We start from the raw sequence: 17,412 nt of genomic DNA on the forward strand, positions 1-17,412 counted from the left end.
TTTAGTTGAGTATTGCGGAAGTTCTGACATTGTAGGACTTGATTTCCTGCTTTACATTACAAATGCTGATGAAAGCACTTTGAACAAAAAAAAAGTGAGTGTGTAAGTAAACAAAATGAGGGAAGGATCACTCTTTGAATTGTGTACTTTATGTATGTATGTACATCAGTATATATGTATGTATTTATTCATTTACTTATATATATATATATATATATATATATATATATATATATATATATATATATATATATATATACACAATTTCTCCCACCTCACAATCCAACATTATTGACTATATTTATCATCCCATACCAATTGCAACTATTTATCTTGGTCTCACTCTTACTTCCTCTAACCAGTACCTATCTCTTAACCTCCTATGAACAACCACTTTACTCTACCCTTCTCTTCCTCTCCAAACACACTTCTACACCAACATTAGATAACTCTCCTAACTTCCTAAACTTCATTTGCAAACCCAGCTACCTACTAGCCAAATATCACAGACTAGTACATATTAAGTACTCCAACCTAAAAACTAGAAAATTATTTGAGTATTATTACAAGCCTCTGCAGCCTAAACACTTTACACTCCTACACTCCCTAATAGATGGTGACATTCATCCCAACCCTGGCCCTAACTCTATCCTTACCACTGCAAACTGCAATCAATTCAAATCTAATACCCTACCACCTACCAAACCATCCAACTCACTCTCTATAGCACATCTTAATACACGCAGTATTTGCAACAAAATAGCTCAGGTTCATGCCCTCCTAGATGTCCACCTATTTGACATCCTATGTTTATCTGAAACATGGCTAAAATCTACCATTATAGACAATGAAATCACCCCACCTGGTTACAATATTATTAGACTAGACCGCACAGCCAAAAAGGGAGGAGGGGTAGCAATCCTCTATAAAGCAGTGCTACAAGTTAGCACTATTAATCTTAATCCACCTTTGGACAATAATGCTGAAATAATTATCTCCAAATTTCAAGTAAACACACATAAAGCCATAAATATCATTTGTATATATATTCCCCCAGAAAATAACATTAGTACACTTGAGTATATCCTTAACTGGCTTTCTATTAATTTCCCACAAGAAACCATAGTCCGAGGAGACTTTAATATCGATTAGAATTCCTGTAGTAATACAAACCCCACCACCCATATTAACCTTTATGGCTTCTCACAAACTATTAACTCCCCTACCAGAACAAATAGACTCAATAACAAAGAAAGTACCTTGGACTGGATTCTTACTAATAGTCCTCATCAAACCTATACAGCAGGAACCCTTCCAGATGACCTAAGTGACCATTCACTTACTTATATTATTAGACATAAAACCAACCTAACTTCCCTTAACACTTTCAGAACAGTACGCACCAAAAAGTACTTTAACCTAGAACTTTTCCAGACAGAACTCAAACAATGTAATTGGTCACCATTAAAATATCTCCCCCTAAATGAAGCAGTAGAATACTTCAATTCCACATTCTTAACCATCCTAGACCACCATACCCCAATACGGTCTATTAGAAATAAAGCTAAACAAGCCCCCTGATGCTCTAAAAATACTAGGGAAAAAATCCTTCTCAGAAACAAATCCTGGGCAAAATGGCGTACTACTAAGAATCCTACAGATCACCAAACCTTTAGGCAACATAGAAATAGTTCAAAAAAGCCATCCTGCTAGACAAACAGAACTTTTACCTCCAATTACAGCAATCCTCCCACAAAGAACCACAAACATTTTGGGCTAGCATTAACAAACTGCTTTACCCAGGCCAATCTATCACACCCAACCCACAAGGCTCTAACCCAGAAAATCCCACACAAACAGCTAATGCCTTCAATTCTTTCTTCACAGACGCTATACAAACTTTTGCTAGCCATCTATCTCCTGACACCTCTAATCTGACTACTTCCACTACAAATCCACCGCTATCATTTTATTTGCAACCAGTGCCTACTTCCTTTATCTGCTCCCTTCTCCAAAAATTAAAACCAACTACCCCCTCAGCTGACAAACTCCCAGCAGAATTCCTGCAAAAAAGAGCTAAAGCCATTGCCTATCCCATTTCCATTCTGATAAATAGAACTATAAGTGAAGGAACTATCCAATCTATCTGGAAAATTTCTCATATCATCCCACTGCATAAAGGGGGGAATTCGAATGATTTCTCTAACTTTCGCCCCATAGCTTTACTATCGCGTCTAGCAAAAATAATGTAAAAATGCATCCATAAGCAACTACCTAACCACCTACTCCATAATAACCTACTTGCTAACTGTCAACATGGATTTAGACCTTATCATAGCACCACCACAGCCCAGCTATCCTTCACAAACTGTATTAACGAAAAATGCAACAAAAATATTCTTTCCTCTGCAGTCTTCATTGATTTATCTAAGGCTTTTGACATAGTCAACCACCAACTCCTTCTACACATACTTAAATCCCTTTCACTTGATCCTCTATCTATGAACTGGTTCACATCCTCCCTAGAAAACCAACAGCAGGCTGTACTCTGGCAAAATAAACTATCTAATCACCTTCCTATCTCCCTCAGCATCCCACAAGGCTCCATATTAGGCCCACTCCAATTTTCCATTTATATTAATGATCTTCAAACAGCTATTCCACACACCATCTGCATTCAATATGCAGATGACTCTACTATTATCTGTTCTGCCACTTCTCAATCTGAACTTCAGTCTCTTACCCAAAAAGCTTTCAATACTGTTGAACAGTGGTTCTCACACCGCTGCCTCCTCTTAAACCCCCAAAAAACTAAACTGTTACTCTTTATACCCACCTGAAAGTCCACCCCCTTACATTTCACTCTCACATCCAATAACGGTACTCTTATTTCTCCTGACCCAACCACTAAACTCTTAGGTATAACAATCGACAACAACCTCAACTTTGATACTCACATAAACACCACAATAAAATCAGTTAACAAAAAACTAGGATCCCTTTATAGAATCAAACCCTTTCTTATACCAGTAGCCAAGACTGCTATTGCCAGAACTCACTTAATCTCCACTCTACTCGATGCTTCTCCCATATACATCAATCTCTCCAAAAACAACCTCAACAAACTAGCAACATCCTATAATAATATTGCTAGATTTGCTACAGGCTCTCATTTCAGAACCCATCACTGTTTGAATCTAAAACAACTAGACTGGATAGAATTTCTTAACCAGCTCCAATTTCACCAACTTACTATAACCCACAAGACCCTGTATCAACCCAGCAACACTCCAATACTGTCTATCCTCATTACCCCTTACAATAATTTCAAGACTCTACGCTCCTCAAATAAACTGCTGATCAATACAACTAAATCTAAAATCTCAGCAGGTGACTCCTTGTTCTGTAACTCTGTTGGTAAACTATGGAACCAACTACCCTCTGAGCTCACCTCTCAGACTTCTCTCTTTCTTTTCAAAGGGCATCTAAAACTATTTCTCAACAAACACTGGCTATGCTCCTGTACTAACCCTGACTAACTTTCTCCTTTTACTAATTTTCACCTCACATCCTTCACAACCTTCCCTTAATGCTTCAATCTACTATGTTATTGCATATAAAATGTATGTATATATGTATAATGCACCCTCTCTTATACATTACCCTCTACTGAATTAATGCTTATGTTATTAATCATTACGAGTATTCTAATTTGCACAAAAAAAAAAAAAAAAAAATTATTACTTATATACTTGTAAGAATTGTCTTTTTTATATTGATCTGTCATACTCATTTTTTATGTTTCTTGGAGCTTTTCTCCCCGGGCCTCTACTGAAAATGGACATGTATCCAGCTAGACTAGCCTGGTCAACAAATGTAAAATAAAATAAAAATAAATATATATATATATATATATATATATATATATATATATATATATAGTCTATATGACATTGTTATATGGTCAAGACCGTATGTTTGACTTTCCAAAAAGTCAAAAACAACAAAAACAAGAAAAGTGGCAAAAATCTTAAGTTTTTCGGGGGGGGGGGGCAAGCCCTCTGCACTGTCCATGCAGGAGCTGCACTCTCCACATCCCCTGCAAATTATGTACACCGTCTCTGAGATTGCACTATAGTGGGGGGAAAAGGTAAATTTCCTGATCCCCACTGTACCATGATATTTTAAAAATGCTTCAACTTTTCAGAAAGTCGAACATCCCACATTCATGGACAATGGAGTATTTACAGATGTATAAGCTATACCCTACATTGATCAATTACATTATAGTTACCATGAAACAGTGGCAAACCACTTTGCAGCTAAGACATGCTAAATGACAAATTATTATCCCAGGAATAAAAATTCAAAGGTGGATATTCCAGGGTGACTCTTTCACCGCTGCACTTTTGTCTTGCCTTTAACCTATTATGCTGTCTATTTAACAGATTAGGTTATGGTACAATTTGGCCCCAGGAAAACAACAAAGTCTAAATACTTCTTATCTTCTTTCTGTGAATGATGTCATCAACAGATGAAGAGCTGAAAGCACAACTGCAAGTGGTCAGAACTTTCCCAGATGATATAAAAATGCCATTTGGTCTTGATAAGTGTACAAAAGTAACATTTAAAGCAGGAAAGGTGCAGCACCAAGAAAATATCAATTGAGGAGAGGAATGTGATATAAAATAACATGGGCAAGAGGGAGGATATAAATACTTGGGAACTGATGAAGGATCAACAATAAAACATGAACAAATCTAAATAAAACTTAGTAAGGAATATTTTAGAAGGTTGAAATTAATATTGAAAACTGCACTGATATCTAGGAACAAAGTCCAAGCTAGAAACCAGTTTGCTCTTCCTGTCCTAACTTACAGTTTTGGAGTGATTGACTGGCCCCAAAAGACATTAAATCAGATGGATGGGAAAACAATATAAATGATTCAGGGTTATCAAATGATACACAAAAAACAGTGTATACCAACATTATATATTCTTTGTTCTTTGGGAATTATGGACCTCCTTGAAATTGATTACATTTATAGATCTGCAATCATAGAACTGCATACATATCTCCTGACCTCACCAGATCCAAACATAGTGAAAGTTTTAAAACATGAGGAGAGCAAGTCTAAAATGACCTCCCTGCTTAGTTTAGCTGAGTCATATCGGTGTCTGGAATGGAAATCAAACTGGAAGTAGACAAAAATCAGGCAGCAACTGTACATGCAAAAAAAATGTAAAAGAAAGAATATAAGGTGAAGGATCAGAAGAGAAGGCAAGAAATGTGCTGCAAGTACAGAAAAGTCCTGGAACAACCTCATGCTGATTGGGGACTAAAGCAGGAATAGTTAAGGAGAGCTGAATTTAAACCAAAAGATGAAAGGTTAATATCTGTGGCCCTGGTTAATGGACTACATACACATTGGTCTATAAAGCCCATTAAACATGTGGGAGAAGCAGACAATGCAGGTTCTGTAAAGCAGAACTGGAAACAGTCACACATCTTGTTGCTTGGTGTGATACACTAATGCAGAGGGTCTGTATACTGAAAGGTATACTAATGTGGCAAAACTAATGCATTGGTAATTGTGCAAACACTGGAAACATGAGCCACAAAACATTATAAAGAATGGTAAAGTTTATATGACATAGGATCACCCATTGCCAACAGCACAAAAAACAGATGTGAGAAAACCAGATATAGTAGCCCATGAAAAGAGACAAAAGTAGCATTGATCATTAAAATTGCTACACCTAGTGGTTACAGTGTCTTATGTACAGAGAGACACAAAATCATAAAACACCAGCATTTTCAGACAGAAAAGAGGGCAATGTGGAAGAAGGCTACGCAGACAGTTACAACAGCAGCAGGAGCATTGGGTCTCATAAAAAAGAAATTGCATTCAGATTTTGATATGCTACCAATACATGTAAGTCCATATGAAATACAGGAGGAGTCTATTCTGAGCAAACTGCAGGTGCTGCAAAGAGCACTTTCAGCTAACATCAGACAATGTAGCAATACTAATTTCATGAATGTTAATCATACCTTGACTTAGAAACGGGGTCCATTCCCATCATGGTATTAGAAACCCAAACGACTTGGAGAAATTAAACTGAAAGCAACCTGAAAAACAGGTGTACTTCCTAGAAGCATGCATTAAGGGGTCATTCTAGACTGAAACAGCATAATTGATTATTGGCTTGATCCACAGGCACCATATTAAACTGCTGCATGTATAGAAGAGCCTCAAGACAGTGAAGATAAAGTGGTGCTCAGTTTTCACTGAGGTTAGAGTTATTGACTAGAGAATAGGCAAACTGTACATTGGCACCCTGATTGAAGAACGGACGTTCTCCATCAGGGTATTAATGTGCAAGTAATACCCAGAGAAAAACAACTCCACCACTTCACAGCAGCATATCAAGCTGCCATGGAGCTTAGACTGCTAAAAAAACTAAGCAGCACTTTTGGTGTTTATCAAGTGTAAAAAAAAAAAAAAAAAAAAACGAAAGAAGTTTATGTGTGTGTGTGTGTGTGTGTGTGCATGTATGTGTATGTTTTTCTGTCTGTGTATGTGAGTGAATGCATATACGAAAGCAGAAATGACTGTGTGTGGGTTACAGTGACATTGACAGAGTGAGAGCATGTATGAAAGCAGAGAAGACTGTGTGTTTTTGTGTGTGTTTGTGTGTGTGTGTGTGTGTGTGTGTGTGTGTGTGTGTGTGTGTGTGTGTGTGTGACTGAGAGACACAGAATGAGAGAGAGTGAGAGCAATCTTGTGTGAGTGAATGCGTGTATGAAAGCAGAAGTGATTTGTATGAGAGAGAGAATGGGCTGTCTGTAAAATTGTCGTGTTTTACTTATTTCTTTTTTATAAGTATTATATTATTTTCTTATGTATTGTTAATGTAAGATGCTTCCTCCAACATCTTTAACATATACTACAGAAAGTTTGAGACATTAGGCGGGGGAACTATTTTACATCAAAAATGTACAAAAAAATAATATAGTACTTAAAAAAAAAATCCATAAGTAAAACACAACAATTTTAAAGAGCTCATTCTCCAAGCGCAATAATGCCTTCTAGAGTGTGAGTTAATGTATAATTATACCATGATCCCCCCAAAACGTACACGCTGATTGGCCAGCGTGCCCGTTGTAAATTGAGTTATACTAATGGAAAAAGGTCCGGTCGCCCGGACTTTTTTCCATTAGTATAACTCGTTTTTTTAAAACACTGTCTCGCTATGTTAAATGGGTTTAACATAGCGAGACAGCTTTAAAATAAGCAACGGAGATCTCCGTTGCTTATTTTGAAGCTGTCTCGCTATGTTAAACCCATTTAACATAGCGAGACAGTGTTTTAAAAAAAGCAACGGAGAAAGCAAGATCTCCGTTGCTTATTTTAAAACTGTCTCGCTATGTTAAACTCATTTAACATAGCGAAACACTAAAAAAAAAGCAACGGAGATCTTGCTTTCTCCGTTGCTTTTGCTCAACTCTGATGTACTGCGCAGCGCGCAGTACATCAGAACTGCCGCGGATGCCAGACATCTGCGGAAGGGCAGTAAACAGGCATTATACTATGCCATTATTTAAGAAAAGTAATAGTTTCTTTTCTTAAATAATGTCATGGTATAATAGCAATAACCCACTTCTGGGTGTGGGTAATGCTAAATTTACCCACGGTTGGCTTTGTTTGGTCCCTCGGGCTTCACCCTCGGGACCAAACCACGCCAACCGTGGGTAAATTTAGCATTACCCACACCCAGGCATGGGTTATTGCTATATTAACACCCTTCCATGGGTACAGACACCCCTGGTCGGGTGTTAGTTACATATTAGCACATACCCTGCTGGGCATTATTGCTTACATATTTCCCCTGCTCACAACCCAAAGTCAAGTTCCTCACACTAATGATCCATTTATTATTCCTAATGAGATCTGAGAGGTGGGAATTGTAGCCTTAGACTGTGAGTTACAGAAGATTGTTTTGTATGCTCTTAACACCTTTCCTGGCTTACTGAAAGGAGTGGTGTAATGTCTGCTGCTTTTCAGCAAGCATGATCACCCACTTCCACACACCTGCAGTTCTAGATAGAACAGTGTTGCTTTGAAATAATTGTTATGGAAAGACCCTTATTAATACATGTGAACTGAAAAGACTGCAGTATGATATTCAGTATCAAGTTATTTGAAACACTACAATAATGTTTCAATTTTACTATTCATTACACAATCCTTGGCTAATAAAATTTCACGCAATTCGGTAAATAAAAAATTGAGAAACTTGTTAATGTGTCAGGTACAGACATGTACATCATTGCTAAATGCTATGACATGCAAAGTTTACATAGCGCGTCCCTCAGTTTGTAAAACAGTAATGCTGGAAAGCAGCTAGATGTTAATTGATCAGTCTTTCGCTAAAATCTAAAATCTTACAATGATATGTAATTAGTTAAGTAGTAAGCTAGTGCTTAGAATAAAAATAGTTGTAATATTTTCTTACTGAGTATATCACTTACTCTACAGGAAAAGATGAGGTTCACAAACTCTAACTTTGCAGCACAAGCATTACATATCCCTCAGAAATACATTATTCTACTAAAATGTTCTACTTGCTTACATTTTAGACAGTGCAGAATCCCCATGAGTCAAAAAGAGCTACTAAAATGTATGATGCATTATTTTGCCCTGATGAGAGGAAGCAAAGTTATCAATATGACCAAACTTGTATATGTACTGAACACAGAACAACATTTAGTGGCAAACATACCCCTCCACTCTGTGGTGCAAGAAATCTGGACAACACCTGAAATAATTGGGGGACAAAGGCCCAAAAATAGGGATAACATGTATATATTGCTCTGATAAACTTAGAGGATTTGAGTTACCATTCATATTCTGAAGGATATGAAGTCTGAAACTTAATTGTTTGTCATTATTTAGTGACCTCAATCCTGAGATTTGCCAGAATACCACAAATTTTATGAGGAACAGACCACAAATATGAGGCAAAAATGTGGTCTTTTTGTGAAAATGTGGCCTTTTTAGAAGTATTGTGGTGAAGACAATGCTACATACAATTACTCGTTTTGTCAGAAACAAGATGCCATTTTTTTATTTTACATTTTTTTGATATAGCCATTATTATTTTGTATTTTTCAAGTATCAAATATCAGTATTCCAACTAAACAAAAAAGATTCAACAGCACCAAAGGGCACAGATCTGTGATATATCTTGTGTTCACTTTATTGGTGGATTAAAAAACAATTATCAGTCATTCGTTCTTTAGTTTATTCTGTCATTGCCAATACTCACATTATCCACTGGGAAAAATCAACTACACTTTAACCCAATCACATTCATCTCAGCCCTCAAAGAATGTAACCGGCACCCTCTAAATTACCTCAGCCTAGATGACGCAGTCCAGATTTTCTATACTACCTTCCTAAGCATCCTAAATAACCATGCCCCCATAAGACTTACCATAACCAAAGCCCAACCCTCCCCATGGCTACAGAAAACCACTAGGTCAGAAATGAAAAACTGAGATAAAGCCTGGGAACAGTGGTGCAAAACCAATACCCACTCAGCTAGACAGAAATTCCTAGAACTACGCAATAGAATCAAAAAGCTAATAAAGGAAGACAAAATCCAATACTACCAGTCTGCCCTCAACTCCTCCCAACACAACCCCAAACAATTATGGACCTCCATAAACTCTATCCTCCACCCAGGTAAAATCAATACCCCTACACCTAACATTCCTCACTCCTCAGAAAATATTGCTACCTCATTCAACACACACTTTACACAAACTGTACTATCACTAGCTAGACAACACAACCCCCCTCCCCTACACCCCACACCTTCACCCAGTAATCTCCCCACACTCTTCTCATTTTCTCCCATTCTAGACAACACAACCCCCTCCCCTACACCCCACACCTTCACCCAGTAATCCCCCCAGACAACACAGCCCCCTCCCCTATACCTCACACCTTCACCCAGTAATCTCCCCAGACAACACACCCCCCACACCCCACACCTTCACCCAGTAATCTCCCCAGACAACACAACCCCCCACACCCCAGACCTTCAACAAGTAATCTCCCCACACTCTTCTCATTTTCTCCCATTCTAGACAACACAACCCCCTCCCCTACACCCCACACCTTCACCCAGTAATCTCCCCAGACAAGACAACCCCCTCCCTACACCCCACAACTTCACCCAGTAATCCCCCCACACTCTTCTCATTTTCTCCCATTCTAGACAACACAACCCCCCTCCCCTACACCCCACAACTTCACCCAGTAATCCCCCCACACTCTTCTCATTTTCTCCTATTCTTACCTCCAACATAAGAAAACTCTTAACTAAACTTAAACCCACAAAATTAGCAGTAGACAACCTCCCAAGTGAATTCCTACAAATTGCAGCTGATGCCCTAGCCTACCCAGTATCCATCTTGATTAACTGATCTCTGTCAGAATGCTACGTCCCAACTCTATGGAAAACATCACACATCATTCCCCTTCACAAAGGCAGCCCCTCCACAGAAGTAACCAACTACCGCCCCATAGCGATTCTACCTCCACTCTCCAAAATACTAGAGAAATGTATTCACTCTCAAATCTCAGACTACCTCCTTACTAACAACCTCCTTTCTAATACTAAGCATGGTTTCCAACCAAACCATAGCACCACTACTGCCTTACTTTCTTTTACTAACACTATCCTTCACCATAAAAACAATGGCCATCTCTCCTCTGCTACTTTCCTAGACCTATCTAAAGCATTTGACATGGTCCTGCACAAACAACTCCTCTCTGTATACAATAACCTATCCTTTTCTCAATCAGTCACCAACTGGTTTTAAAGTTACCTGTCTGACCACCAGCAATCTGTTGTATGGCAAAATGACATATCTCCCCAACTACCTGTCTCTACTGGTGTTCCCCAAGGATCCATCCTTGGACCCCTACTCTTCTCTATTTTCACCAATAATCTAGCCTCTGCCACCAAACATGGCACACTCATACAATATGCAGATGAGTCAACCATCATCTGCTCAGCCCAGTCCCTACCCGAACTGCAAAAGGTCACACAGCATGCCTTTTCCTCTGTTGAAACTTGGCTATCCGATGCCCAGTTAATACTCAACCCAAACAAAACTAAACTCCTCATCTTTGAACCCACCAAACATACTCAAAACAACTCTCACTTTAAAATCATAGCAAAAGACAACACACTATCCACCCAACAGATCACACCAAATTGCTAGGAGTTGAAATAGACAACAATCTCAAATTTGACATTAACATATCCATGACCATAAACAAAGCCCACCAAAAATTAGGAGCCTTATACAGAAATAAGCAACTCCTCACCAAAGCAGCTAGGATTTCAGTTGCAAATTCACACCTTATCTCCACCCTACTTTATGCCTCTCCAATATATACCAACCTAAGGCAATGCGATCTAAATAAACTCGAGACCTGCTACAACAAAATTGCCAAATTCACCACTGGGGCATCCTACCACAGTTACCACTGTCTCTCACTTACTGAACTAGGCTGGCTAGAACTCCCTCACCTCCTTCAATGGTATCAACTCGCACTCGCCCACAAACTGGTTAACCATCCTCTAAAGGTCCCATTGCTTCAGTATCTATTCCAACCCTATCTCACCACCAGACCACTACGATCCAGCAACAATAATCAATTACAGGTTACTAGAGCCAATAACACTGCTGGAGAAGCACTATTCTCCAGCACTACAGCCAAATTATGGAACACCTTCCCCCCACAATAACCTTTCTACCATCATGCACTCACTTCAAAGCATTACTTAATGCGCACCTAAAAACATGCTGGCTATGCCCTTGTAACTCTCCCCTCTAACTTCTCCCACTCCATCTACCCTCTACCTCTCTTCCACCCCACAAACTACCTTTGATACAGCAAGCTCTGATACTTCCATGCCTATCTACTTATTATATGGCAGTAACTTCTTATTGTAACAATTGTTAATATCTGCTATGACTTTGTGGATAGAACAGATGCTAGTTATCTACTGAATGTACTATGTTCTTCATCTGTAACTATGTTTGTAATATTTCAGTTGCTAGGATTCTTCATCTGTAACTATGTCTGTAATATTTTAATTGCTAGAATTCTTAATCTGTAACTAATGTCTGTAATATTTTAATTTATGGAGATTTTCTCCACGGGCCTCCGCTGAAAATGGACCTGCGTCTAGTCGAATATTCCCAGTCAACAAATGCAAATAAACAATAAATAATAAAATAAGACAGAGAAACTAATTTTGGATACATGTAAGTGTGGTAGGATGATCATACATGGCATAAACAGCTAAGAACAACCTCATGGAGTACCAAATCATATACAACATGTCCTTGAAATATAAAAGAAAACGGTATTAACAAACAAAGACCTACATGGATACAGGAAAAGCATGTAGACTTTGGACAGGAAACATGCCATTCAGTAATCAAACTTCAGTACAAAGCACTATGTCAATAATGTTAACCGCTGGCTTACTGTTGCAGTGAGGCACCCAAAAATAAATCCCCATATTACCACATTTCCTAAGATGAAAGAAAATCATTATTTCAGCTACAGGTAATATTCAACAGTCAGAAAAGAAAACCAATTCATTATTATTAATATAAATACACATGACTGTTAAAGAAGAAATGAATACTTTTAAATATATATTGTTTTCTTATGTCCATGAGAAAGTTAAGTTCTGAACTGCTGCCAAATTCCCCTGAAGGCATATCTCTCAACCTCTGAGCATTAAACATCATAGCACTGGCCTTAAAAAATCATAGAAGAGGGTCAGAAAAGGGACCACTTTGTTATAATTCACACTAGAATGTCTTTATATACTGCATACTATAATTAGTGATAAGGAATTGTTGTACTGGCTTAGCTTATTTATTTAATAAGTTTTCCATCATTGTCCTCAGTCCCCCTTTTCCTATTTTGACATGAGGTCAGGGTGTCATATCAGCATTTATCAATGTTACCGAGTCACCTAGATCCGATATTCATTCTGCAAGTGGCTATATGGTATGTACCCATAAATAGGTCTGACGTTATAAAGCACATCAGTAAATCAAGGAAGAGTAAGGGTAAATTTGAGGGACATCAATGACTTTCGTGGGATGAAACAGCACCAGCTTAGTTTTGTTAAGGTTAAGTATGAGCTGTGCATTGGATAACCAGGATTCTAGTGCAGTAAAGGATTCCTGTGTAACATTTTGAAGCTGATGTACTGGTGGGGCTGAACCGATTAGGTCAGAATCATCTGTGTATTGAACTAAGGTTGCATGAAGTGTGGCAGTGTGAAGGTTATTTGTAAATGTAGTAAGAAGAAGCGAACCCAGTATAGACCTTTGCGGGACACAAAGTGACAGGCAGGAGGGGAGATAGGTTATTTTGCCATTTAACTGCCTGACTTCAACCTGACATGTAGTCCTGGAACCATGCAAGTGTGGAGTAGCTTAGACTAAGTTCAGAAAGTGCATTTAAGAGTTTATTATGTGAAACAATATCGAATGCCTTAGAGAAATACAGAAAGAGAGATGAAACAAGGTTACCATCATTACGATGCTGATTAATGGTGTTAGTAAAGCTGATAAGGGCTGTGGCAGTGCTCTGATAAGGGCAGAAGCCATAATGAGTGTTTGGCAGAAGTTTATCTAAAAAATACTGTAGAATTTGTGAATGTATGCATCTTTCAAGGATTTTTGATAAAGGTTATAAAATGGCACTAGGTTGGTAGTTTGATTGTTCTGCAGAATTCCCTCCTTTATGTTATGGAATGATAATGCCATACAGTAAGAAATGTTACGGAAGTCATCATATCCTGTACAGCTGCACAGTGTGAAGAAAGTAATTACAGTAATGCATAAATGTGTGAAGGAAGATATGTACTACAGTGCACTATTATATGGAAATTAAGTAATGCCTGTGAACAATCGATATATTCGGCATTTGTATCTTGCCAGACTAGAACACATGCCAGGACAGATATCAGAAAGATGCACATCAACCCGTAATGCCACAGCAATAGGCATACTGTGTGTGTTGTGACTAACAAACCTGAAGGGCTTAAAGCATTTGTCTACTATGAAGGGTATAGATTCCATGCCTTGGAGGGAGATGCCTTAAAAATGTTCACCTCTGACTATGCCATAAATACTATCTTTATCTAAACCACCCCTGTCTGACAGTTATCTGACAGATATCCCCAGATTCAAACTCCTGCCTATCATACCAGACACTATACAGAGCTATGTATCGACTGTGTCTGACACACAACATAGCAGTGGATCTTGTAACAAATAAATTAAATTAAGGTGTGAAGTAATAAAAGACATCTGAGAAAAAATTGTACAATATGTTTTTTGTCAGAATGATGACAAGGAGTTAACTATTTTAATGTTCAGACAACTGCGAGCACTGCAGTATCGACGTTTCTTGGCCAAGGAAGCCATTTCCTTTGTTTTGTATAATCTATCCCTGAAATTAACCACATCCTATCTATGTTGATAAGCTAATTAAGTCATTATTGAATGCATGTGCCACAGGAGCACTCACACCAGGAAATTCACAGAACTGTTTCATTGGCAGGAAATTGCAAAATTAACTTTATATTTCTTTCTCCAAAGTAAAAATCATTACCCAGTAAAGCATTTCTATGTGAAAAATGAGCAGCAATTATTGTGGAATTTCCAGTTATATGTGTATACAGCAGATAGCTGTCTGGCAACATTGTTACCTACCTGCACATTCACATCACACTGACATAAGTGAGTCTAAAGAATAATGCTAAGATCACAAGGTACAGAAAACTGCCTGAATCACATGAGATACACAAAATGTTGGTTTAAAATTGTGACAGTCCATATTTGAATGGATGACGTCACCATTAATGTTAATATAATGATGTTCTTCTAAAAAGGTGGTTGAAGATCATAGCAACAATACACAGCTATAGATACTATATGTATTACAAGCCTTCTCTACACAGCACAGCAGATAAACACATACTCATAAAAGTCAGTCATTGCTGGATTCAAACATCCTACCTATTTAGCTATCCAATCTAGAGAGTGCAGTCTCAACAGCCAGCACCACAGGATAAATCAAGATACAACGGTGGTGTAGTTCATTTTTAATAGCATGATGTATCCATTGTGTTTCCAAAATGGGGTATTGTCTAGGGTAATAGGAATTTATCAGGTAGTCCTCGGCCAATGAAAATATGTTTCCTAAGTAGAACTTTACATAAGGGGATTTGTCACAAAGCCAATTGTACATGATAGTACACACAGTCACACTGTTTAAGCAATGTTGGAGTTCAAGCTCCTACCGCTCTAGATTATAAAACTGAAAATCAACGAAGAGGCACTGAAGGCCCAAAGTAATAAAACACATGAGAAAATCTATAATGAACAAACAAAATCACTCAAACCACCAGGCTAAAAGATCTCACTTTAATAAAATAACAAAAACACAATGAGGTTAGCGCTTTCAGAAGAAATCCCTTCATCAGACAAAATAACCAGATGACACATAGAATTGAAATCACAAGGAATCAATCATTTACAGAACCTAGAAAACACAGTATTAACCACAAATGCCACCGAACAAGTGTGGTTTGTATAGAGAGAGAGTGCATTTATGAAAGCATGACTACATCAGTGTGTTGCAGAGAATGTTTGTGGTAAAAGTGGGATAAGGAAAAGGTTAAATTCTTCCCCTGTGTGGAAGTTTATATAGCACATCTGTATCTGATATTGAAGCCGCACATACAAGTTCACCACTGCAAGATTTGAATCTCCTACCAATCTAGTTATACAATCTATGGAGCACAGTATTAATCACAAGCACCACAGGAGAAGTCTGACTTGCAAGCAAAGATTGCAATTCTGACAGGATAACCTCATCAGTGTGTTGCAGAAAGGATGTTTGTGTTAAAGGGGGATAAAGTGCATTGGAAGTTATGTCAAAAGTTGAAGTTTTCTCCTGAGAGGAAGTAGACCCAGAACATCTGCTGCTGAGGTTTTACTTACCTGTCACTAGAAACACACACACACACACACACACACACACACACACACACACACACACACACACACACACACACACACACACACACACACACACACACACACACACACAAATTTATCACTATTAGATTTGAACCACCTACCTAACCAGTCACACAAAATAGAAAACACAGTACGAATAACAAGCACCACAGACTTTAATGCTGTGAAAATACTCATCTGTATGTATTAAAACTTCACTGTTTGGAACATCAGCTACTGTGCATCACAGCTTTTGGGACAAATGCATGTATCTGGATAGACCAATGTAACAGCACAGTACATGTCCCATGTAATTACGTACTGTTCTGCTAACATCTATATAGTGTCCTTCATGGACATTGTGTTACTGTGAGTGACATGGACTTGTTTCACAGTATAGGGAATCAATGACAATCACAATTGTAAAACAGTAGTTTGTCAAGCAAGCATTCATGACAGCTCATCCTGGTTTGACTGTATGCAAACAATAACCATTTATTGGGTCACTGTCAGTTGCCTTGGCTAATAGCACAACGCGCATTGACAATACAAGCAAATATTTCCTAAATCTGATAATGCTCTTCTGACTAATGGTGATGGATGATGTGTGAAAAGATGATGAATGCTCCTGTTTCCAGCTGCTAATAAAGTGGCAGTTGTATCAGATGGACTGTAGATATATGTTAGCAAACTGAATCAACTGAGTCAACATCACTGTCAAATCTAGATGCCTTGGTTTCAAAATTTGAGCAGCACATACAGAAGTTGTATAACCCCTTCAGATAAATTATTGTTATAATTTTTCTAACTCTCTCCCTGAAGGACAGTACTGCCAAGCTCATTTATGCTGCTGATGGCAAAGTATCTGTACATGCATAATCATATCTTGAGGTGCTGAACTTAGAATGGGAATGAGCAGTAGTCTGTGGTGCTGACTTACATACAAATACACAGTATAAACATGCAACCATGTCTGAATCTGAAGGAATACAGAACAGATAGGTGTTATGGTCATGTGTCATGATTTACACATTTGTCTTGACACTTGCAGTTATTCAATGGTTAATTTCTGCATGTTTGTGTTGTGTTACTTTTCAGTTTATCATCAGAATTAATTAGGCAAGATCAGTACAAGACAGTGTTCCCAAGAGGGAGCAGCACATTCATACAACAACAGGATAATGATGTGTTAAGAAAATGTGTAGTGAACACTTAACACCCACAAGTCACACAAAATATTTGCACACTGGCATACATCCGGATTCGAA

Source organism: Protopterus annectens, chromosome 8.part0, assembly GCF_019279795.1.
Source record: "Protopterus annectens isolate FY-2018-M chromosome 8.part0, PAN1.0, whole genome shotgun sequence".
NCBI lineage: Eukaryota > Metazoa > Chordata > Ceratodontiformes > Protopteridae > Protopterus > Protopterus annectens.